We start from the raw sequence: 23,365 nt of genomic DNA on the forward strand, positions 1-23,365 counted from the left end.
TTGCAAATGGGACAATTTTGTCTTTTTTTATGGCTGAGTAGTATTCCATTGTATATATATACCACATCTTCTGATCCAATCATCAGTCGAGGGACACTTAGGTTGCTTCCACTTGGCTATAGTGAATAATGCTGCAATGAACACAGGGGTGCATAAACCTCTTTGGATTGTTGATTTCAGGTTCATTGGATAGATTCCCAGTAATGGGATAGCTGGATCATAGGGTATTTCTATTTTTAATTCTTTGAGGAATCTCCATACCATTTTCCATAGAGGCTGCACCAGTTTGTATTCCCACCAGCTGTGTTTGAGGATTCCTGTTTCTCCACATCCTCTCCAACATCTGTTGTTTTTTGTCTTGGTGATTATAGCCATTCTAACGACATTAGCTTTTGATTCTGCAGAAGGATAACATTCAGCTGCAGCTTAAATAGTTGTGATTGAGTGAGAGTGTAAGTTGGAGAGCAATGGAAAGCCTGGAGGCATTTCTTGCTTCTCTTCGGTTTTCTTGAAAGTCAGGGTTGGGGGTAGTTCTGCTGCAAAGTGGGACCCTTCTAGTGGCCAGTGCCCATATGGCTTTTCTGGGTTTCATCAATGATGTCCAAAAAAATGGCCTCCTCCTTGATCTTGGGACATGTGTGGCTGGAGGACACCACTACCTTTGGGTGACTGCTCTTGGGGCTACCTTTGCTAACACTCTGATTCTATAATTTGGGAATGGTAAAGTTTCCCTTTTAAAACCTGTGATGGAGTTCATGGTAGTTTTACCTGAGTGATAGTATAGTCATAGAGTTAATAAAGATATTTACAAACGGGGACCCGAGCACACTCTTCCAAGAAGTCCTTTGATAGTTCTAGGGGCAAGAAGTCTCACCAGGTACTTTATTTGGTTAGATTTTATTTTTGTAAATCATTTGTTCGATACAAGTGAGCACTACCTAAACCCAGCAAGAAAGCAGCCTGGAATCTATAAAGTCACTTGGGTTTACAGAGCTGAGAAGATAAGCTTCCCACAGTTAACTAAGACCTGGACTACTAAGACCTCATTCATCAAATTCATAGCTCTGATAACAATGCCCCAGAATCTGCCTTCATTTCCACATTGAATGGTCAAAGTCAGATCTTATCACATAGATTAATTATAAAGTATTTTTAATGCGATAAGAAGTTTATAATAATATTTAAGTTTTGAAAACTCCCAGATAGTTCTTCTGATTATCACAATGTAAGTTTTACAGTTTTGTTTGTTTCATTTTGTTTTGGTTTTCCTATCTAGGAATCCCTGGCTCTCTTTAGTTAATATCTAATGGGCTCTGGAACGGAAAGTCCTATGTGGTTGAGACCCAGTGTGGATGAGGCAGGTTTTAAGTTACTAGCAACCAATTGGAAGGAGGGGAGGAAAGAAATTTCTTTCTCTAGGTATTGAGGCAAAGTTCTGAAAGGTCATAGGATGGCAACAGGCCACCAGCAGAAGTTGAAAGTCCCTCAATTTATTCTTTGTCCCCAGACTTCCTACTAAGCCCATAAAAATATGAGTGCAGATTGACTCTAGGATGGATATATTTAGACTTAAAACCTAGAGAAAGTTGGTTTTTTCTACCTGGTCCTAAATGTTAACTCCAAGGATAATAATAAGTAGACAGGACCTAGCTCTAATATAATACTTGATTTTAACCCTCAAGGCAGACATATAGTAAAATTTTTCCTTAATTTTTCCCATGAGCTACCACTTAGTACCATCAGATTCTATTCAAAATGAATTTTAATGAATCTCTAAAGAAATGCCCTCATTCCATAGGAAATTGACCCATTTATTCCTAAATCATTCCTGGCAGTCTCATTGCACTCACTGCAAATCCTGGTGTCCAGGGTTTTAGAGATAAGCCACTCTGCCATGGAAGACACAGAATAATTTGAGATTTAAACAACATCACAGAAAGACCATATGGGGAGCAAACAATGTGAACTTTGGAGGGAAGTAAGGTGACTGTGGAAAAGATGTTAAGACAAATCATGTCCAATTTCTGAAGGAATTAATGAGGACGGGAGAGAAGAGGTTCCAGCCATACGAGCAATAGAGCTCAAGAGCAGCCCAGAGGTGAGAGGAAGGAGGATCACTCATCCTTACCTCTGAATATCATAGAAGCGTTATTGTATTCTTCTCAGTACATCGTGTCAGGAGGCACATGGTTTGAGTTGGTGTTCTCTAGATGTCTCCATTGTAAAGTTACTATTTTTTCCCTTTATAATTAATAAGTATTATGTGTGGAGCAATATTTTGAGGCTATCTACATCTTGTTTTTCTTTTCTTCTCTAACAGTTCTCCAACGTTAAACCACCTATATGGAGTGATTAATGTCTTAAAATTGAGGTTTCTTACAAGCAGATATTAGAACCCATTTTAAAAAGCCAACACATTCCATTCCTTACCTTTGCCACACTACTATGTTTCTAGGAGAAGACTCTGACTCATTAAGGGGCAAACACCGGGGACCTTAGAAGCACAAAGAAAGCAACTGAAGACTTAGAGCGTATCCCCCAGTTAAGCAGTTTCTTTGGGGAACCTGGCTTTTCCCACATCTAGCAAGTCAAGCTCATTCAGTCCAAAGTGGAGCAACAACCAATTCCTGGAATTAGGGAACGCTTTGGATTTTCTGGTTTAGGTCACTGGTACCAGGGTGGGGCTCAGTGCTCTGTCATTATCTGTTTCGATGCCCCAAATGTCCCAGATTTGGATAGTGAGATATCATAGACTTTTATCCCCAAATTCTTCTAGTGTGTACTTTCTAAGAACCAAGTCATTTTTTTACATAATCACAGCATAATATTAAACATTTAATATTTGTACATTATTATTATTATCTAATCCACAGTCCATGTAAAATTTGTTAGTTCTCCCAATAGCATCCTTTATAGCTCTTTTTTCCCCTCAGGATCCAAATCAGGATCACACATTGCATTTAGCTATCATGTCTTTTAAATCTCTTTTAGTCTGGAACAGTTCCTTAGCCTTTCTTTTTTTTTTCCTAACAGGAATTTTTTTTTTCTAGGAAAGATTCACCCTGAGCTAACCTCTGTTGCCAATCTTCCAGTCTCTCTCTCTTTTTTTTTTTTCCTTCCCAAAGCCCCAGTACATAGTTGTATATTCTGGTTGTATGTCCTTCTAGTTATTCTATGTGAGCCTCCTCCGCAGCATGGCTACTGACAGACGAGTGGTGTTGTTCTGCACCTGGGAACCAAACCTGGGCCACAGAAGTGGAGCATGCCAAACTTTAACCAGTAGGCCATCAAGGCTGGCTCTCCTTAGCCTTTCTTTGTCTTCAATGACCTTGGCATATTTGGAAGAGTAAAGCCAGTTATTTTGTAGAAAGGCCTTCTATTTGAGTTTAGTTGATATTACGTCATGATTAGATTCAGATTATGTATTTTAAATAGGAATGTTATGGAAGTGATATTGTATTCTTCTCGGGGCATCATAGCAGAAGGCATAATGGTTTAAGTTGGTGTCCAGATTTCTCCACTGTAAAGTTACTATTTTTCCCTTCGAAATTAATAAGTGATTTGTAGAGAGATATTTTGAGTCTATGCATATATCCTGTTCTCGTCAAACTTTTTACCCACTGGTTTTAACATTTGTTAATGGTTCTTGCCTGAATCAGTTATTACTATGATAGGTGCAAAATGCTATTTTCTAACTCTATCATTCTTTCTATATATATTAGTTGACATTTTACTGTAAGGAAGAGATTTCCATCATGTATATATGTATGTATTTATTCCTGTATGCATTTGTGGGTTCTTCTTTTATTCAGTGGATTATAATTTATTACTATTATTATTTATTTTGATGGTCAAAATGTCCCAGATTTGGCAAGTGGAAACTCCTCTAAACTGGGTTCAGTGTTCTCTTGACATGTCTGCATCATTATTTGAGCTTTCTTTTGGACACAATGAGATATTTCAGGTTCATCTTGCGCTTTCCTTGCCTGAGCCTTGGAAGCAGTCATTTCTCCAAGGAGTCCTGGTTCCTTTTAACGGAGAACGGTATTTAGAAACCAAGCTCCTGGCAGCAGATGTATTCATTGCTACTGGGGTCTTACTGCTTTGTCAGCAGACAGAGTTATGAAATAAATACATGCACGTAACCCTGTATATGTGTATATATATGTAAATATATGTACACACTCATACATATGCCATGAGTGCATACTAATACTTCTGACTGTAATATAGCTTCATGGAGTTTATTCTAGGCTTCCCTTTCCATAATTGTAACTCCCTTCATGAGAGCTGTTTTATAATTATTTTTTTAATTTTATTTATTTATTTTTTTCCCCCAAAGCCCCAGTAGATAGTTGTATGTCATAGCTGCATATCCTTCTAGTTGCTGTACGTGGGACGTGGCCTCAGCATGGCTGGAGAAGCGGTGCGTCGGTGCGCGCCCGGATCTGAACCCGGGCAGCCAGCAGCGGAGTGCGCGCACTTAACCGCTAAGCCACGGGGCTGGCCCGAGAGCTGTTTTAAAAGACATTCTTAAAACTAGGATAATTTTAAGGGAAAGTCAGGGGTGGTGGTAGGAATCCAAAATGAAAAAGAACTTCAAAATCTATTTACGATGTGAGCTCTCCTCTATTACACTTCTTGCTGACCAAAATTAAAACCAATGAAAACTTTTAAATGAAAGTAGAGTAGAAACTTAAGAAGCCATTAAAAAAAAGAGAGAGAATGTAAGGTAAGAGAAAAAAGAGTGAAAGAGAAAGAGAAGTTAAAAATAAGTTCAAAGTCCAATAAATGTAAAAAGTTAAGCTTTCAAAGTAAAAAGATAAAGTGGGTGAGATTTAAGATAGAAGACAGGTTACAAATCAATGAGGTAAAAGGTTAAAAACATGAAAAGCAAAAGAGATAAAATCTAAGACAAAATACAAATGCTCCATGAACCAGAAAGTTAAGATACTGAAAGGGATGAAAGATTAAAAATAAGAAATATGAAATAAAAAGATAAAAATTAAAATTATCAAAAAAATAACAAGTAAAAATATTAGGGAAATATATTTGAAGGAAAATAAAAACAAAAAGCCAAAAGATCAGAAAGAGAATGAGCAGGGAGAAGGGAGGTGTTGTGTAGAGGATGGAGAAGGAGGATCCATGACTGAGTTCATGGTGTTCTGCTTTTTCTTTGTGGGGAATGAATCTGCTGTTGAAATTCAATTGCCCTTTATGAAGCTAGAGCCAGCAATTTCTCTCTCTCCTGTGTCAGTGTGTGAGACTATAAACCCATGGCAAGGAGTCAACAGGCAGCTGGGCATGGAGGATAGATGGATGGGCAGCCATTCTCACAGCCAGCAGTCGGCACCAGCAAGGGCAGAACGGCCTCTGAGCATTAGGAGTCCCCTGTCCAATTTCCTTCCAGAACTGCAGTTGAGATTGCCCTGAGTAGACTTGGCATAAAAGTGGATATGATGGTACTTTCTAAGAGTTCAGCATGGTATAGGGGGAAGAGCCATGGCTTGGAATTTGGGAGACATGGGTTTAGTCCCAGACTTCAAGCTAATGCGAGCTTGAATAAGCCATTTACTCTCCCAGGACCTTGCATTTATTTATCTTTTTATTTATATATATATATATATATATATTTATTTATTTAAACTGTAAAAGGAGAGCCTTACAACAATGTTCTCCTATCAATATTAGACCACAGACAAGTAAAATATTAAATTTTCCATTGTAGATTCCTAGATAAAAATCTTCTGTCATAGATTCGTGAAGTGAGGTGAGAAGGAGAGGAGAGGGATACAAGGAACTGAGCTATTGCCGAAGAGGAAGATGGGAAAGAGGTGCACAGGATGCTGGAAGTGTTTGACTCAACAATTCTCAGACCCGAGGTTGGGAAAGAATGGTCGAGCTACTGAAAAATTTAGCTTCATCAGATTTTTTTCTTTTTTATAGCGTCGGTAAAACTAAAATTTAGTTGGGAAAGCCCAAGACTCCAGCCAACAAGGAAGAAATTAATGAGCCCTAGTAATTATCCAGATCATAAAATTAAGACGGGAAGCGGAGCCAATTCTGTCTGACATGGAATCTGAGGTGGTAGTCACTGCACTCATGTGAAGATGCTTCTAACCGGCACTCGTCCAAGGGTGTCATAGTTACCATGGGGGTGTGTGTGACCAATCTTTCCTTTCCCACATCGCTCTGGGCATTGTATCAACACACCAGGCTCTCTCATCTGCACAGTAGCAGCCCTGGTTCCGAGAAAGCGGGTGACAGGATTGCCAGCCCCCTGGACACCAAGGAAAGTCAGGGTAGCAAGCAGGGAACATCAGAGGGGCAGGGTCCCAGCTCTGTTGCCATCCTGTCTTCCCTCCTCCCTCTCTCCAGAGCTTGTCTCTAGCTGGAAGTTCCTGTTTCATCTTCTTGTTTGTGTTTTTGGGTTGGGTTCAGTGTGGCTGTGTTTTTTTGTTCCCTTGCTTTACATGAGGAAGTGGTGGGAGGAGAGGGCAGGACTGGGAAGAAACACAAGCTCTTCCTCCTGGTCCTTATTTGGATCCAGAATTCCCACTTCATCTCTGTGTCTCCATCACCTCTTGCTAAGTCCCCTGAGGTTGCTTCCCAGTATCAGTCAGATGCCTTTACCGGATGAGAACTTCTTTTCTTTCTTGGTTTCCTCCACATCAAGCTTGCCTCAGTTTCCCTATAAGTCACCTCTCACTCTGCCCTTCAACAAACCTAATTCCCTGTCTGAGACTGGAAAGGAGTAAAAGGTGAATGCAGACCATCTAAGAATCTACAGACTGTCCACCTAATTTGGACAGTGCATTTTTGGCCATGATCACAACGAGTAGGTGCTAATGTGGGCCCTGGGAAGTACAGTGGATGATCTCTGCTTTCTGGAGCTGGCAGTCTAACTGGGAAAAGAAAAACCTTTTGGATGAAGAGATGACAACAGGAGAGTTAATGCCAATACCAGATGACACTAGGCAGGCTATGGTTAAACGTCTAGTGAATGGCATAGATATTGCATATGAAACAGTTTAGGAGAGTGGGGGAGAGTTTCCTGTGAGGCCCACCTGAATCCTGATATGGACGGAATTCTGTTGTGGTCCCCCATGGCCCCATTTAATGTTTAAATCATAGGTCTTCCAGCTGAGGAAACTGAGGCTCAGCCAGGTCACGTGGAAGCAGTGAGCCCAGGTCTCCTGAGCACAGGACTAGCGGGGCCTACCCTGGAAGAAGGTGGACTGAGCAATGAGCTGGGAGGAGAAGCTATAGGAGCCAGACCACCCAGGCAGGGAAGTAAATCTGGAGGATCTTGAAGGTGGAGGAGGGGTTCTCTGTTAGGGAAATAATTGGCCCAAGAAACCCAGCAATCGACCTGCATGACACCTGCCGTTCTCTCAAATTGGTGGCCCAGGGGACAAATTCGTCCTAAAGACATGTTTGTTTGGTCTGCACAGGGGTTTAAAATGTGTGCATTAGTTGCCCATGTTAAAAAATGAGGTGATTTTGCTCTCAGACACACACACACACACACACACACACACACAAACTCAGATTGCTAACTTCTCTTGAAAATTGGAATCCCTGGTGACCCTGAACCCCCCATTCTTGTGGCAACTTTGAACTGGAACAGTGTAGCAACTGCCTCTTTAGGTGGGGCACGGCCCTGCAGTTCTGCAGCTGTCCACAGGGCTTGGCCCCTGGAGGCTTTTGAGTTTGCGTCCCTTGATTTAGATGGGGATCCTCTAAGGGAATGTGATAATTATTACACTTCAGCAGTCCCCAGATTTCAGTATTCTATTACAGATTTGAGAGACAGTTATGATGCAGTAGAAAGGGGCAGAAGGCTTGGAGTCAAGCCCAACTCTGCCGTGTATTGGTTGTGTGACCTTAGCTAAAACAGTCAGTCTCTTCCAGTTTCAGCATCGTGATCTTTTGATTGGGCATAATGGTACCCACTTCCAGTGAGGGTGTGAGAATTATGTGAGTTAATAAAAGCGTAAGTGCCACCTATATTGTTTTAATGCTTATTTTTGGAAGTACTCAATCTGAGATGCATTGATACTACAGGATATGCCTCAAAATGATTTTGGAATCTTTGCGTTAAAGTGTCAGTTTTGGGAAAAAGCTGTAATGAGTCTCACAGTACTTTGAGGAGGTAATGGACACAGGGTAGGGGATGGCAAAGAAGTATCATAAGCGAGGCTGCCCACTTCCCGGCCCATAACTTCCAGGTCATCGTCTGGTGGCCATCCCAGCCACACTCCCCCATTTTGCCGTTTGAACGGGATGTTGGATAGTTTTACGTATCAGAGAGAAGATCAGAATCGAAAACTGTTGTAACTGGAGCACTTTTTGAAATCCACCTTCAAGGTGGGAGAGTATTTCAGAAAATCTAAACTTGATCAACAGGGAATGACGAGCAAACCACGCCCTCCTCATTCTGGGAGAGCTTCAGGGGCCTGCAGGGAACTGATTGTAGGATTGTGACAATAATGCGGCCATCTTTGAAGATGGCAGCAGCCTGATGAAGCTCTTAAAGAAGTGGATTCATATGTCAAGTGTTTCAGGCCCGTATTCTCTTTGGACACTCTTTTTGGTTTGTCTTTTGTCCGGGCTCACAGAGTGGTTATTATGGTGACGCGTGTGGGCGAGTTTGGGTCAAGTGGGCAATGACCTGCGCTTCCCACCTCTGTCTTCAGCTGTACAAATCTGTTTCTTCCTCCTTCCCAGCCTCCACTCCCACTCCAGCTCCTCCAACCCTGTCAACCACTGCACTTAAAATGCCATTTTGCTGTTTCATTATGATTCCTTCCTGAGAAGAAATCGGAGCAACCACATGAACGCTGCCCAGAGACATCTGTCATCCTCTGGCTCGAACAGAGAAACCACAGCTACATGATTGTTGAGCACTGGTCCATGTTTATCCAACTTCCCAGACACCTGAGAGTTCACATAACTCAACATTTCTCAAATTGCCATGTGTTCAGACAAGTTTCCCCCCCCCCCCCACTTGTTTAAAGCTTTGCTTTCTGAAAAATATCCCTGAGAGGGATGCCTGGAAATATGTGAAAGTAATAGCTTTAGGGGCCAAGTAGGTAACTTTGCATGCTCAGGCCACAAAGCAAGAGTATGGTTTCTCCTTTCCTGGGAAATTGAGAGATGCCAGACAAAAAGTCGCTCTAGTTTTCATTATTATGTGCTTAAAATAGGCTGGGTTCAGGCTCTTTCACAAAATGCTAGTCCTTGGACTGAAGCCAAACATGTAAATTTCAGTTTAAATAAGTGCTTAATAGGAAAAGCAAAGGGGGAAGCCCACCAGGCTCAGCTCAAGGCCCCTGGTGGCCGTAGCTCTGGTTTTCCACCTCCCTTCTTGCATTAGAGAATAGCCTGGACTTGGTGAGCCAGGTTCAAAGCAATGGCAATGAGTCTCTCTTGCTGTGGGAAGGCGGAAGGAACCTGCCCACCCATCAGTGGAATGCTAATGAGCTGAGACAGCCCTGGGCTTTTAATTCAGACCACCTGTAATACTACTTTGCTTTCCTGATGTGGTTGGAACATATTTGTACATTACTCGATCACAGGGAGATGGTGAAATGTGGATCTCACCAAGCTGAACAGCTTCCACTGCTCCTTGAGCCACTCAACAGTGACTGTGATGCTTTACATCAGGGGCGATGGAAACAGTTTAACTCTATTATGAGGATTGGCCTCAGGCCAGAGTGGGAGTTGCCTCTTTGCATTTCTCCATGCAAAGCAGGCACGTGGTGTGGCAGGTTGCGGTATGTTAGGACTCCGTATTTCTTACTCTGGATTTGTATTTAAGCAAGTTGTTCTCTACTTGCACATGCCTTGCCCCGGCAACTGAGGGTAGGAGGGGAGAGGGTGGCAATACTTTTGTCTTCCAGAGTGCTGTTTCCACACTCTGGTGTTTCCTGGTATCTGAGGAAACATAACTTATTTCAAGAATCTACTCCCTGCCCGGGACTCCAGGCAATGACTTATCTAGGACGAATGGAAGCTACTATTCATGGTCACTGCCCAGCTCTCCTGAGGAAAAATACTTTTCTGGAGAATATTATTGGATTATTGGTCCAATTTTTTTAAGGTTCACAGTCTCTACAGTTTAAATGAGAAGTTTAAGAAAATGGGTATCTTATTATCAACATGACTCGATGTAGAAGGAGAAAATGTCCTTAAGCAGCGGTGTTGGAAAAAGGCGAGGTCTTAGCAGAATGATGACCTGTGCGCATGTCTCTTGCAGATGGAGCTGACAGGCGCCACTGAGCAGTAGTTTTCATTCTTCCGTACCTTAGATCTGGATGGTCATTCTAATCGTGTGATGTTGTTTGGGTGGCATTCAAAGTTGCGTTCTATCTCGTTATTAAACTAGCCAGAGATGTAGGGAAAGGGATCCTGGGCTGAGGGCGCAGAGGGCCCAGCCCGCTGGCTCTACTTGCTCTGTACCTGCAACCTGCCCTCCACGTAGTCATCGGGATGAGCTCCATGAACTCCTGTTGGCTCAGGTGGACCTCCACATTTGACTTTGGGCTGGGTGAATGGAAAGGACAGAAGCACAAAAGTTAACTTTGACAGGTTGTATTCTGGCTGGTGGAGCGGGAGAATGAAGAATCAGGAGCTATGGATAGTACCCATCATGTGGGTAATCGTGTAGGGCCTGCTAATGCTTATAGGTGCATGTGGGAGTTGAGGAAGAAGAGGGTCTTAGGCATTTTAATCAAAGCCCCTGTGTCTCTCCTAGACAAAGATGATAAACACTAATTGACAACGCCATCTGAGAAAAGTTTCTAGAAAGTTCTTTCATTTCATTAAGCAAAAATATACGGGGTATTATTATGAACAAGGTGCTGTAGGTAAACAAGATATAAAACACTAAGTTCTTGGCTCTCAAAGAGTATCTGGTCATCATAGGGATATACTCTTTTATGTTACTTAATGCCACCACCCGTATGTGTTCGCCCTTGAGAAATTACTTTTTGTATTTAGTCCCAAGAAAACCCTGTCTCCTGTGAGAAAATGGTCTATATCCTCTTTTTAGATATGAGAATTTTGCAATGTATCATGTTTCTATTTCTACCCTGTGAATAAGTTGGGGTCCTAGGTTGCAAACCACAGAAATCAATTCTAGCTATCTTAGGCAGTAAAGAGGAATTTGTTGAAAGGGTACTTAAATCAAAAGATATACATTTAGGACCTGGCTATACCATTGACTGACTCACTCAAGGGCATTGGAAAAGCCATTTATCCTTTTCAGATTTCACTTTACTTGCCATTCAAGGAATGTTGTCCAATCAGAGTGGAGCTCCCAAAATAGATGGAATGCTCAAGACCAAATTTGGAAAACAGACAGGAACCAAAGGCACTCTGGAAAGTGAGGCCACAGAAACTGGTTCTTCTCCTGCTGGGCCAAGGTATGTCAGATGTCCAACTGCCTCTATGATGGCGGGTCGCTCACTCAAGATTCAAGTCCTGAGAACACCTTCTGATTGGCCAAGCTTCAGTGGGGGGAGCTAGTCCCTTTGATGACCACAGTGGGAGGGACAGCCACTCTTAAGATTAGTGAGACAGTCTCCAACAGGAAGATTAGCGGGCTAGAAAGGAGGGTTGGAGGCTGGATAGCAGCAAAAACAGATGATAGGGAACAGAGTCAAATTGATATTCAAAAACAGAAGCGCTATCAACCCTTATAAGGAGATTATTTGTTCTTCCTGCCTTTTCTTGGTTCTGATTTTTTCTCTTCCTTTCCCTTTTGTTATTCTTATTGTACAACATTTCTTGAATGGCAAGGAAAGTGAGATTTGAAAAGGGTAAATGACTTGCTCACTGTCCCTCAGTTAGCAAGTAGTACAGCCAGGTCCTGAATTTGTATCTTTTGATTTCACTTTCAGTCCTCTTGTCTTTCCTATGAGTTGATGCAATGAAAAGTGGAGAGTGATAAATGTCAAGAAATGTACCCCAAAATGCTATGGCTGTTTTGAAGAAGAATATGTCTTCAGATTTGGAGATGTTTATAGATCTATGTGGTTAACAGCAAATATGTTTTCCTAACTGAAGGAAGAGTGTTTCTGTTCTGTCTTGTAAACCAACTTACCCACTGGCACAGAATGTTCTACCATTGCCAGGAAGGTTGTCACACTGAAGACGGGGAGTAGTTTCTTTAACATTTTCTCTCTGGCTGAGGCCTTCTCAGGATCTTGGGTCTATGTTTACACTATTCCCCTCTCCTGGAAAGACCTGTCCTATCACCCAAATGCATCAGATCTTAATTTTTTTGCTTTAAAAAAAGTGTTTTCTGGGGGAAACTATGTGTTTATTAAAGAAAATTTAGATAATACATAGGCAAAAAACAAACACCAAACAGCCACTCAAAACTCCACTGTTAATATTTTTATTTCATTTTTTATATGTATGTGTGGGTATATACATATTTTCTTTTTTGAAAATTGAGATTGTATGATATCAATATAAATATCAATACAATTGAGATTGTATGATATAAATTGATATCCTTCTTTTATCACATGACATAATCTTGTGAGCATCTTATGACATGAAATTTTTGGCACTTGAATTCTTAATTTAATTCAATAACCATTTATTGTGAATCTATTTTGGGCTCACCACTGTGGATCAGACATCTTCTCTGTCTTCCAGGAGCCACTTTTAAACTATATAGGGAGAAGGAAAGGGAAAAAGCCAGGAATCAAAGAATCAAGAAAGCAACCCTGGGCACCATGACTTCTAGCTGATAATTGTCTTTCTGTATTGAAGATAACAAAACACTTCCATGTTTTTTGAAAGTAGAGGCATATGACTTGGTTTTTGCATGGAACCACATCTAAAGCAACACAGTTCTGCAGAAATGCTACTAAAAATATTTTTTTAAAAAGATTTAATTATTTACCAGGGTCTCCCTAAGAATACTAAACAGGATCCAGTTCATAAGCCATACGGACTTAACTTACTTGTCTCCTTTGCTTTCCAGTCTCCCAGCCTCTGGATGCTGCCATGGACCATCTCCCACACCAAATCCAGACTCTCCTTTCTCTTCCCTTCTCCTCTCTCTCCTTCCTTTTATTATGTGGATCACTTATCCTCTTTTCTAGAAAGTAAAAATCCTTTCTCTTAAGAGGAGGGAGTGAAGAAAAACTAGGAATTCAGAATTCTTTTTAAATAGCAGGGAAGAGAGACACTGTGAGTGCTGGTCCTTTAACATCTTTACAGCCCTTCCAGGATCTTGCCTCTCTGTCCCCAGAAGTGACCAGCGCTGGCACAAGCACCTGGGAGGAGCTGGGGAAACTCTTGATAAATAGAATTGACCCTGAGGAACCGAGCAGCAAGGCGGAGTCAGGTCAGCAAAGCACATTTCACACCCAGGCCACAGCTGGGGCTGGGAGGGGGGCAGAAGGACCACAGCAGTGGTTGTCTCTGAGCTGTCCTGGATGCCTTTCCACATCACCCTCCCACCCCCGCAGTGGTGGCGTCCTCAGAAGGACTGGGGTGACATTTCTCTGTCAAAGTATGAAAACTGTCATCTTGGGTAACAGGTCCCAGGACCACACACTGGCAGGAGATGGGTGTGGGTTAAGATTAGGATTTAAGCTCTTGCTTCTTCTCTCAGGCTGGTAACTCAGCCACAAGAAGCTGCTTCCGTTTGGCTCTTTTAGCTCACGGAAGTCAGATTTATGGGAGAGTTTCAGAGAAACTTAGGTTTCTGCAGTCACTTTGCTAGGAAATTGGCTCTGTAAATGGGAGGAGCATGGGCTCTGTCAGGACCTTTTTTGTTTGTTTCTATCTTTAGTGGTTTCCTTGGCCTCCCTTCTGGTTTTCTGGGGAAAATGATGGTCTTGCCTCAATTCACCCAGTTTCAGCTGTGGTGGGTGTAGTGCCTGCTCTGCTGAGCATGGAGCCCGCGCTGCCTTGGCCGTGGGCCCAACCAGGGAGACCCGTGAAGGGGGCAGGGATGTCGGTCCCTCATGGTGAGTGAGTCAGTGAAGGCCAAGGCCTCGCTCTGCCAGGCTGGGTAAGGAAAGGGGCATTAAGTCTCCAGCAGCTGTTGGGAGAAAGGGGGTTGGGTTCTGGGTTTAGATGGTAGAATTCTCTTTAGAGTTCTACTTTCCCTGAAACTCAGAAAAGAACTAGAAGCAAATATGAGAAACAAAATGACCCCATAATTGGGGATCTAGAATATTCATTTGTTCATCCCTAAATTTTTTCAGGAATCTTTAAGCATTCAGACCCCAGAGTTAAGCAGATCTGAATTTGAAGCCCGTTTCTGCCACTAGCCAGCTGCGTGTGCTTGGGCAAATGGCTTTACCTTTCCAAGCCCCAGGTTCTTTATGTGTAAAGCTGGGAAAATAACAGCAGTCTCCTCAGAGAATTGTTATGAGGAGTAAGTGAAAACAAAAAAAATGCATGTGAGCATTAGTCTAGTGCCTGCTACGTGGTCTCAGCTGTTGGCTGATATTATTTTTCTTGAAAACACCACGCCAGAAGGCTGTGAGGGTGGTAATAGGGTAAGTGGACACAGATCCTGTCCTGAGGTAGCTTACATTAGGCAATCATGACACAGGACGTGACAGGAGCCAGGAGAGAAAAACTGGGCGAAAGGGGCATGTAACAAGTGGAATCAAAGGTTGTTCAAACTTGGTGGGACTCAAAAATGAAAGTGAATATAACAGAATAATAGTGCATTCTGACAGATCCTGAGCACGATGGGAAAGGCGGAGAAGAGGAGCAAAGGGATAAATTAAAAACAAAGTAGGTGAGCAGGCTTGTCATCAGGTGACAGGAGGTAAGCAAAGGAGAAGAAAGCAGACTGGGATAAATAAATTGGCAACCACTTGAGTGATGAAGATGACCCTACAGGCCAAGACAGTGAGAGGCAGCCTGTCACAGAGGCTAGAATTAGGCTTGAGATTTAAGATTACAGAAAGAAAAATGTATGCAGACTTTCACAGATATTTCTGATACTTTGATTGTTTTCCTCCCACAACACTCAGAAATCCACCCTGGATTTCTTAGACAGGATGCTGGAGCGCTCTCCTAGCCCCTTGCCACTATCTTGGAGATTTCATTGTGAAGTTCTGGGGATGAATGAATGGTTCTGAGAGTGTTCCGCATGAGTTACTGAATCCCGGGACCCTGGTTGGAGCAGATGCTGGCTGTGTGAACTATGTCTAGACATGGAAATTGTGGTCCTAATCTCTCAATCTTGCTTTCTCTACATTCTCTGACAATGTACCTTCTCTGTAAACGTTCTTGCCACAGGAACAGAGCTGGAAATGCGTGCAATCAGCAGCCGCAGCAGCTACAAAGGGTGTTAGGAAATCTGCTCAGAAATATCCTGCTTGCCCCATAGGCATGCAAAGCAGTTGGACAGCCAGGGTGAACGTGTCAGGCGGCAGATTTCACTCTGCATTTCAAAAGGCTTCCAAGTCACCTGCCGCACTCAGGCGCAAGGGAGCTCACTGCTCTTCAGAAACGCCCAGAGGTGACCTGGGTCTGTGGACAGAGCTCCCTGAGCAGCTGTGAGCCAAGAGTCCCTGGCATCAGTTCCGGCTCCAGTGGAGGCAATGCCCAGCCTCCCAGGAGATGCCAGGGCTAAGCCCTCTGTGATACTCTGATTTATTATCAGAAATACATATTTTGTCTTCATCCCCATTTCTGGCTCACAGCTCCCAAAACCTTTGGAATTTTCTAAGTATTGAGAGTGAAAAAGGTGTCTTTTGTTATGTTAATGAGGCGACTTTTGGAAAGCACCTAAGGATGGGGACTGGTTTCCAGGAGAACCAGCCATGTAACAGAAGATTGGAACATTCATTCCCACCCCTTGATGTCCAGGTGATGGGGGGCTTGAGGGTCAATCAATTGCCAATGGCCAATGACTTAGTCAATCATGATCACATAATGAAACCTCCATAAAAACTCACAAGGACAGCTTGTCACCCTTTTTTCAAAAAGCTTCCACATTGGGGAACCAGAACGCTTCCATGTGCTACTGTGCCAGTCCCAAGCTCTAGGGCGACAGAAGCTGCTTTGCTCAGGACATTGCCCTTGTGTATTTCTTCATCTGGCTGTTGATTCATATTGTAATATATTGGCAATCTAGTGAGCAAACAGGTTTTCTTGAGTTCTGTGAGCCATTCTAGCAAATTCATGGAACCCGAGGGAGAGGTCGTTGGAACCTCCAGTTTGTAGCCAGTTGGTCAGAAGCACAGGTAACGACCCGGGTTTGTGACTGGCATCTGAAGAGAGGGGCGGTCTTGTGGGACTGAGCCTTTTACCTGTGGAATCTATCTCCGGGTAGATAGTATCAGAATTGAGTTGAATTCTTGGACATCCTGCTGGCGTCCCAGAACTGCTTGCTGGTGTGGGGAAGCCTCCACACACACACACGTTGGAATTGGGACCAGGAACTCTTTTGTACCCTGCATCCTACCTTCCCTGAAATTTTTCAGCCCTGGCAACATTTATTTGGGTTAAAAGTTTGAGGTTACATAATGTTACTTGAGGCAAGAAGATAAAAAGTGTGGTTCCCGCCCTTAGAATCTACTTAATTCAGCGCTGGCTCATCCCCTGGTGCGGGGGATGGTACAGTTTTGTACAGCAGGTGAGGGGCAGGGAAAGGTCACTCGGGTGGGTGCTCACAATGTCAGGGAAGGTGAGGCTCGCAGATGCAGCTGTGTGCTGGGGTGAGAGGTGAGCCCTGCTGTTATCTGAGTGCTGCTGAGTTCTCGGACTGCTGTCATCTCTAGCGCCTACTGCTTGTGTGACCTTTGGCCCAGTCCCTTCAGACCTCTTGCTTCAGCCTTCTCTGCCAAGTGGGAAGGTGCTTTTTCCCCTGTGTTTCCCTCATTAAGGGGAAAGGAGTCAGATGGCTGTCCCTCAGCACGCGTCCTTGGAGTTGGAACTCAGTCAACTCAAAGAATGATGACAAGACCGAATGTAATTGCAGAGGTCCTAGGGATATTTTTGTCAATTCTGCTTTTTGTGGCTAAAGAGACAGAGAGTCATCCATGTTCTGGTGGGAAAGACCACTGGGCCAGAAGTCAGGAGACCTGGGCTCTGAGCCAGCTCTGTCAGGTGGCTTTGTGTGAGTTTCTGAACCTCTCGTGACTTCCCTCAATTGAGCAAGACCAAGACCTGTAGCCCAAGAGAGGACCCTGGGCAATTGCAGGGGCTTGGCTGGGGCAACAGAATATGCTGAGGGCAGCGTGGAGGACACGGCCAAGGCCCAAAGAGGCCAGCTTTCTCTTTTGTGGGAGCCCAAAATGAACCTCCTGCCCCTCTCCTGCCTCCCATCCATACCCATAGCCTCCCTTCCCTTTTACAGGCAGCCAGCTTGGTCCTGGCCCAGACTGGGTTTTGGTTTTGTCACACTAACTCCTAGGTTTCTGTTGGGAGGAGAACACTGGGAGTAGCATGAACTCATCTTTGGTTTTGGGGTGGAACTTGCGTTTCTTCTCCAGGTATATCATGTCTTGGCTTAGATCATCCTCTCGATAAAGTGCTGTACTTCACATCCTTTTGTGGGAAGCACACAGTCTTCCATCCCACCGCAGGTGTGGGCTGGGTTGGCATGACCCGGGCAAGGCATTTGAGGCAGGTCCGTCTGTTCATACGGTCAGCCAGGGGACCCCATTGGCCTGTGCCTTATAATTGAGCCCACACTTGTTTCTGAAGAGCCTCTTTGAACTTGATGACCTTCACTCTTTTCTTTGCAGCCATTTTAGGGCAAAGGGAAAACAAGGCCTGATCCTTTAGTGACTTGAGCCCTATTTTAAAATCAGTGTTGCCTCCCCTCCCCCACCCTGAGTCCGGCTCTGGGAGTCACTGTTGTTGTCTAGGCTGGACCCTGAGCTAGTGCCCACTGTATACTGCATGCTGATCTCCCCCACTAGGATCCTGTATATGCTTTGGGAGCCTGGGACGGGAGCATCCTAATCCCTGCCTTTCCATCACAGTGGTACTTCAATGTAACCTGTGGAAGACACGACCTCCCGTTGTGGCTCCTTCCAGTGGGCTTTGACAATAAGGAAAGGTGTCTGTGTAGGGATGTCACTGAAGTAGAGTGTCTGAAACTCATATTTCCAGAAAGCTTGAAACTTTTGACCTCAGATGCTTCGTCTTTCACACCAGGTGGCTTGGGGCTGGAGAGCTGCCTCCACCAACCTGGCTGTGAAGACCTGGCAGCTGTTTGGGCTGAAAATAGTAGTTGCTTCGAGTTTTAATCACAGCATGAGAAGGTACTCACGTACACACACCCTGACGTGCAACTGTGGGCTCAGAGGCTCTTCCGGGCTTCGGGGCTGAATTCACAAGGGGCTGTGAGGTGAAACCTGAAATGAGCTCTGGTAGCCGAGGAGGCGGGTGAGCCGAGGGCTTCTGTCATGTGGGGCTGTCACTTCCTTCCTGTGAAACAGCAGGTGACAGGAGCCAGCTGAGCCTCAGTGGCCAAGTGTCTTCTCACTTGCAGCCTGGGGCAAGCTTTAGGAGGAAGAAGAAAAAGCAAGTTTATTGTTTTTGTTTTAAGCAAAACCTCTAGTGTTCTCCCTTTAGCTCCAAATACTAATCTTTAAAGTGTTTAAGTCATTACACAAAAGTAAAAGCCTGAGAGCAATTTGTTAAACAGGCTAGTGATGGTAGCATGGAAAGGCACAGGCTCTCCTCTCTGCTCGTGGTGCCCATGTCACCTCTCCCCCAGTTTTCCTCTCACTTGATGCCTTCTGTTTCCCAGGGCCCTGTCCTATGCTTAGCCTGGGCACTAACCAGGAGCTCTTAAAACACAGGACAGGGACTGGCCTGGTGGCATAGTGGTTAAAGTTCTGCGCATTCCACTTCAGCGGCCCGGGTTCACGGGTTCAGATCCCAGGCATGGACCTACACCACTTGTCAGCCATGCTGTGGTGGTGACCCTCATACAAAGTAGAGGAAGATTGGCACAGATGTTAGCTTAGGGCTAATCTGCCTCAGGCCAAAAAAAAAAAAAAAAAAAAAGTAACACAGGACAACATATCTTCAGATATTTAAACAATGTGTAGAGTGTTCCAAGCAGTATCTATCTTCCTTCTCTCTCCCTCCTTCCTTACTCCCTTCTTATTTTCTTTCCTTGAGAAAACAGAGTCTATTAGAAAGGTCATTGTGCAATGCTCTAAGAAGACTATTGTTACTCTATTGTTATTTTTCCTCTCATGTCTCTCAGCCAGGGGGCTTAGTGGACCAGTAGAAAGTGCTCAGGCCTTGGAGAGAGAGGGGCTTAGCTTTGAATCCCAGGTATGCTATTTGCAGCTGTAGAATGTTGGATAATTCGCCTAAATTCTATGGCCCCTATACACTGAGAATAATGCCTACTCTGCGTGGCTTCTGTGAGGTTTGAATAGGACAGGCTATATAAAGCCCCAGGAACATGTTAGAACCCAATGAATGCTGATTGTATTCACTGAGTGATCACCATTTTCAAGACTCCTAATGAAAAGCAAACACTGTGGAGGTACAGAGAAAGGACTGGCCCAGGCATAGTACACGCCATCAGCTCATCATGCCCAACCAGTTTGACCTTGGGTCACTAGCAAAATATCTCCACAGCAAGGTGCATGTGGGAGCTGGGATGTGGTGCCATTCATCTCTTATGCCAACTTAAATCTGCTCCCAGACAGAACTGGGACTGCTAGAGTCCAAAGTTGGAATGCAAGTTGTTGAAACAACTTTTTATGTTTATACAAAATGTTGTAAATAAAATAAATTTAACGAACTATTCAAAAGACGTGGCAAGCTCATTGCCCACTCTATCTGCAGAGAGTATCAGACATTTTAAGTCTTCCCCCACAGGTACAGAAAGAAGCAGAGGGCGTCTTGTGGCACAGAGGAGGAGACCCAAGTTCAAGACTCAGTGGATGACCTCAGGTAAGTCATTTGCTTTCTCTGCACCTTAGTTCCCTCATCTGTAAAGTAAGGATGATGATGATAATAATAGTTCTACATGCCACATCTATCTCACAATATTATAATGAAAATCAACTGAGATAGTGCATTTTAAAGCCTTCTGCAAAGTGCAAGTGTAAGGCATGGTTGTCTCACTTTGCAGGAAGGTCTTGAATCCATTCCAATAGCCTTTGCTGGACTAGCAGGTTTCTGGTGTTGATATGTGTGCTTGAAAAGGTGTAGAATCTGACTGTAGGCAACGCTTCTATCAAAGGCTTGGAGGTGGTCGTAGGAAGCAGGCTTCTCAAAGGGCAGATGATGTAAGAGGAACAATTCTTACAGGAGGGATACACTGAGGATTTCTTTGGGCCTTGGCAACTGGAATCCTCTTTGCTTTTGTCCTATTCCTCCTCAAACATGCTCAAGGCTCTGTATCCTATATGAGCACAGGCTCCCCTCCTCTCAGCTACCTTTCTCTCTCTACTTCTCTTCCTGATCTCTTGAACAAGGTGCCTGTGGTAGACAGCCTGTGCTCACTGAGTGTCCTATGTATGGTGTTGTTAGGTTGAGGCCAGTGTGCTTTGCTATGAGCAGAAGTGACACGTGTGGCTTCCACATTGAGGTGATCAAAAGCCAGTGTCTGTTGGTATGGAAAATGGTACTTTGGAAATGTAAATTGATGCAGCCACTATGGAAAACAGTACAGAAGTTCCTCAAAAAATTAAAAATAGAACTACCTTATGATCCAGCAATCCCACTTCTGGGTATTTATCCGAAGGAAACGAAATCAGTATCTTGAAGAGATATCTACACTCCCATGTTCATTTTAGCATTATTCACAATAGCCAAGACATGGAAACAACCTAAGTGTCTGTTAATGGATGAATGGATAAAGATGTGGTGTATATATATATATATATATAAAACGGAATATTATTCAGCTATGAGAAAAAAGGAATCTTGCCATTTGTAAGAACATGGGTGAAACTAGAGGACGTTATACTAAGTGAAATAAGCCAGACAGAGAAGGACAAATACTGTATCATCTCACTTATTTATGGAATCTTAAAAAACAAAATTCGAATTCCTAGAGAGTAGAATGGTAGTTACGAGGGGCTGGGGGATAGAGAAAGTGGGGAGATGCTGGTCAAAGGGTACAAGCTTTCAGTTATAAGGTGAATAACTTCTGGGGATCTGATCTGATGTACAGCATGGTGACTGTAGTTGATAATACCGTATTGCATACTTGAAAGTTGCTAAGGGAGTAGATCTTAAGCATTCTCACCACACACACACACACACACACACACACACACACACGCAAGGTAACTATGTGAGGTGATAGATGTGTTAATTAATCTGATTGTGGTAATCATCTCACAAAGTATATGTGTATCAAATCATCACATTGTGCAATTATATTTGTCAAAAATATATACAATTATATTTGTCAATTATACAAATAATTGGAGACAATATTTATTGTCTCCAGTCAGTAAAACTGGAGAAAAATAAAGAGCCAGTGTCTTCCTTCCATCATACTCTACTTCCTCTGCGTTGTGTCCCGGAAGGCACAACTACAAGATGAGGGTTTGACCTGCATCGGGCTTTATGTAACTAGGAAGTAAGACCTTTATTGTTTAAGCCACTGAGATGTGGGATTTATTCGGGGATTGCAGCACAGTCTAGCCTGTGCTGACTAACATGGTGGACGTGCTCGCTGCTTCCCTCCCTCACCACCCACCTACCTGCTCCTCAGTTCTGGGTAATCTTGTGTCCCCTCTCACTGCACAGGGAAACAGCTGTTCTCAGAATTTACCAATGACCTCATCCTTAGTCACCTACATACTGCTGAGTTGCCTCATGTACTTCAAACTATTTCTCACTTAAATTTTCACTTCATTATTTTAAGTTAAAAAAAAGTAATACATTCTTATTTTAAGGAAACCTCCCCTTATCTTCCTAATTACCTATCTGCTTTCTGTTCTGGTTGCTTTTTCTCTTAATCCTTCTAGAGGCAGATGTTCCCCCCAAATCTGCCTGTGGCCCTCTTCTCCCCCCACCCCCCACCTCCGCCATGGCCTTGATATCTCGTCCATGTTCTAGCTATTTGCATGTGACTGCATTCCTCACCCTCAACTCCAGACCAACACTTCCAACCTCTCTAGATATATGCCTGGAGCTTCAGTCAACTTGTGGAGATGAAACTGCCCAGAACTGGACTTATTGTCATCCTTTCTCCTTCTTCCTGCTATGCCCCTCTTTCTGCCCAATTTCACCCAGGATTGACCCCTAGATTTCATTTTTTTTTTTTTTTTGTGAGGAAGACCAGCCCTGAGCTAACATCCGATGCCAATCATCCTCTTTTTTCTTTTTGCTGAGGAAGACTGGCCCTGGGCTAACATCCACGCCCATCTTCCTCTACTTTATATGGGATGCCACTACAGCATGGCTTAACAAGCGGTGCATCGGTGTGCGCCCGGGATCCGAACCGGCGAACCCCGGGCTGCCACAGCGGAGCGCACGCACTTAACTGCTTGCGCCACCAGGCTGCCCCTGGGTTTCATTTTTGACTCTTCTCTCTTCTCTATTCCACCATTCCTTTATCAGATCAGTTGTTGAGTGCTATGGATTCTCTCGTCTGGTCCCTTCTCTGTATTCTCACTTCTGTTACGCTATGTGTATGTACGTAATTGCATTGAGATTGGATTAGAAAGACACACACTGGACTGTTGACCATGGTTAGTTCTGAGGAAGGAAATCTATGAAAGTGGGTGGGGATGATGGGGGCTTTCATACTTTAAGATGTATTATTCTTGACTTTTTACATATTTTTGACGACAATAGATTCATGTATTAACTGTATAATATAAAAACAGCTTTTTTAAATGGAAATGGGCTCCCTGTAAGGGAGTGAAGCTTTCATAACTGGAAGTGTTTGAAAAAAAATTGGGTGACTTAGCATTAGGGTTGTTGGAAGAGGGATTCCTGGATCAACTAGGATTAGACTCAGCTATGAGTGATGGAAACCCAAAATAACACAGGCTTAAACAACGCGGGAGTTTATTTCTCTCTGGAGTAAAAGAGACCTGAAAGTGGTCAGTACAGGGTCTGTGAGAGCACTCCATGATCCTCAGAGATTTCTTTTATCTTGCCATTACACCCTATGTGGCACTTGGCTTCCACTTCATGGTCTAATAAAGCTGTTCAGGCTTCAGCCATCACGTTTGCATTCCAGTTAGCAGGAAGAGACAAATTAGAGCCCGTTCTCTTTAGGGACACTTCACGGAAGTTGCTTGTTTCTGCTTACACCTCGTTGGCCAGAACCTAGTCACACAGGAACACTGAGCTTCAGATGAGGCCGGGGTAGGCTTTATTCCATGTGGCCAGGTGCCCAGTTGAAAATTGGGAACACTATTACCAA

This window comes from Ceratotherium simum, chromosome 3 (genome assembly GCF_057802395.1).
Source record: "Ceratotherium simum simum isolate JZ-2026a chromosome 3, ASM5780239v1, whole genome shotgun sequence".
NCBI classification, from domain to species: domain Eukaryota; kingdom Metazoa; phylum Chordata; class Mammalia; order Perissodactyla; family Rhinocerotidae; genus Ceratotherium; species Ceratotherium simum.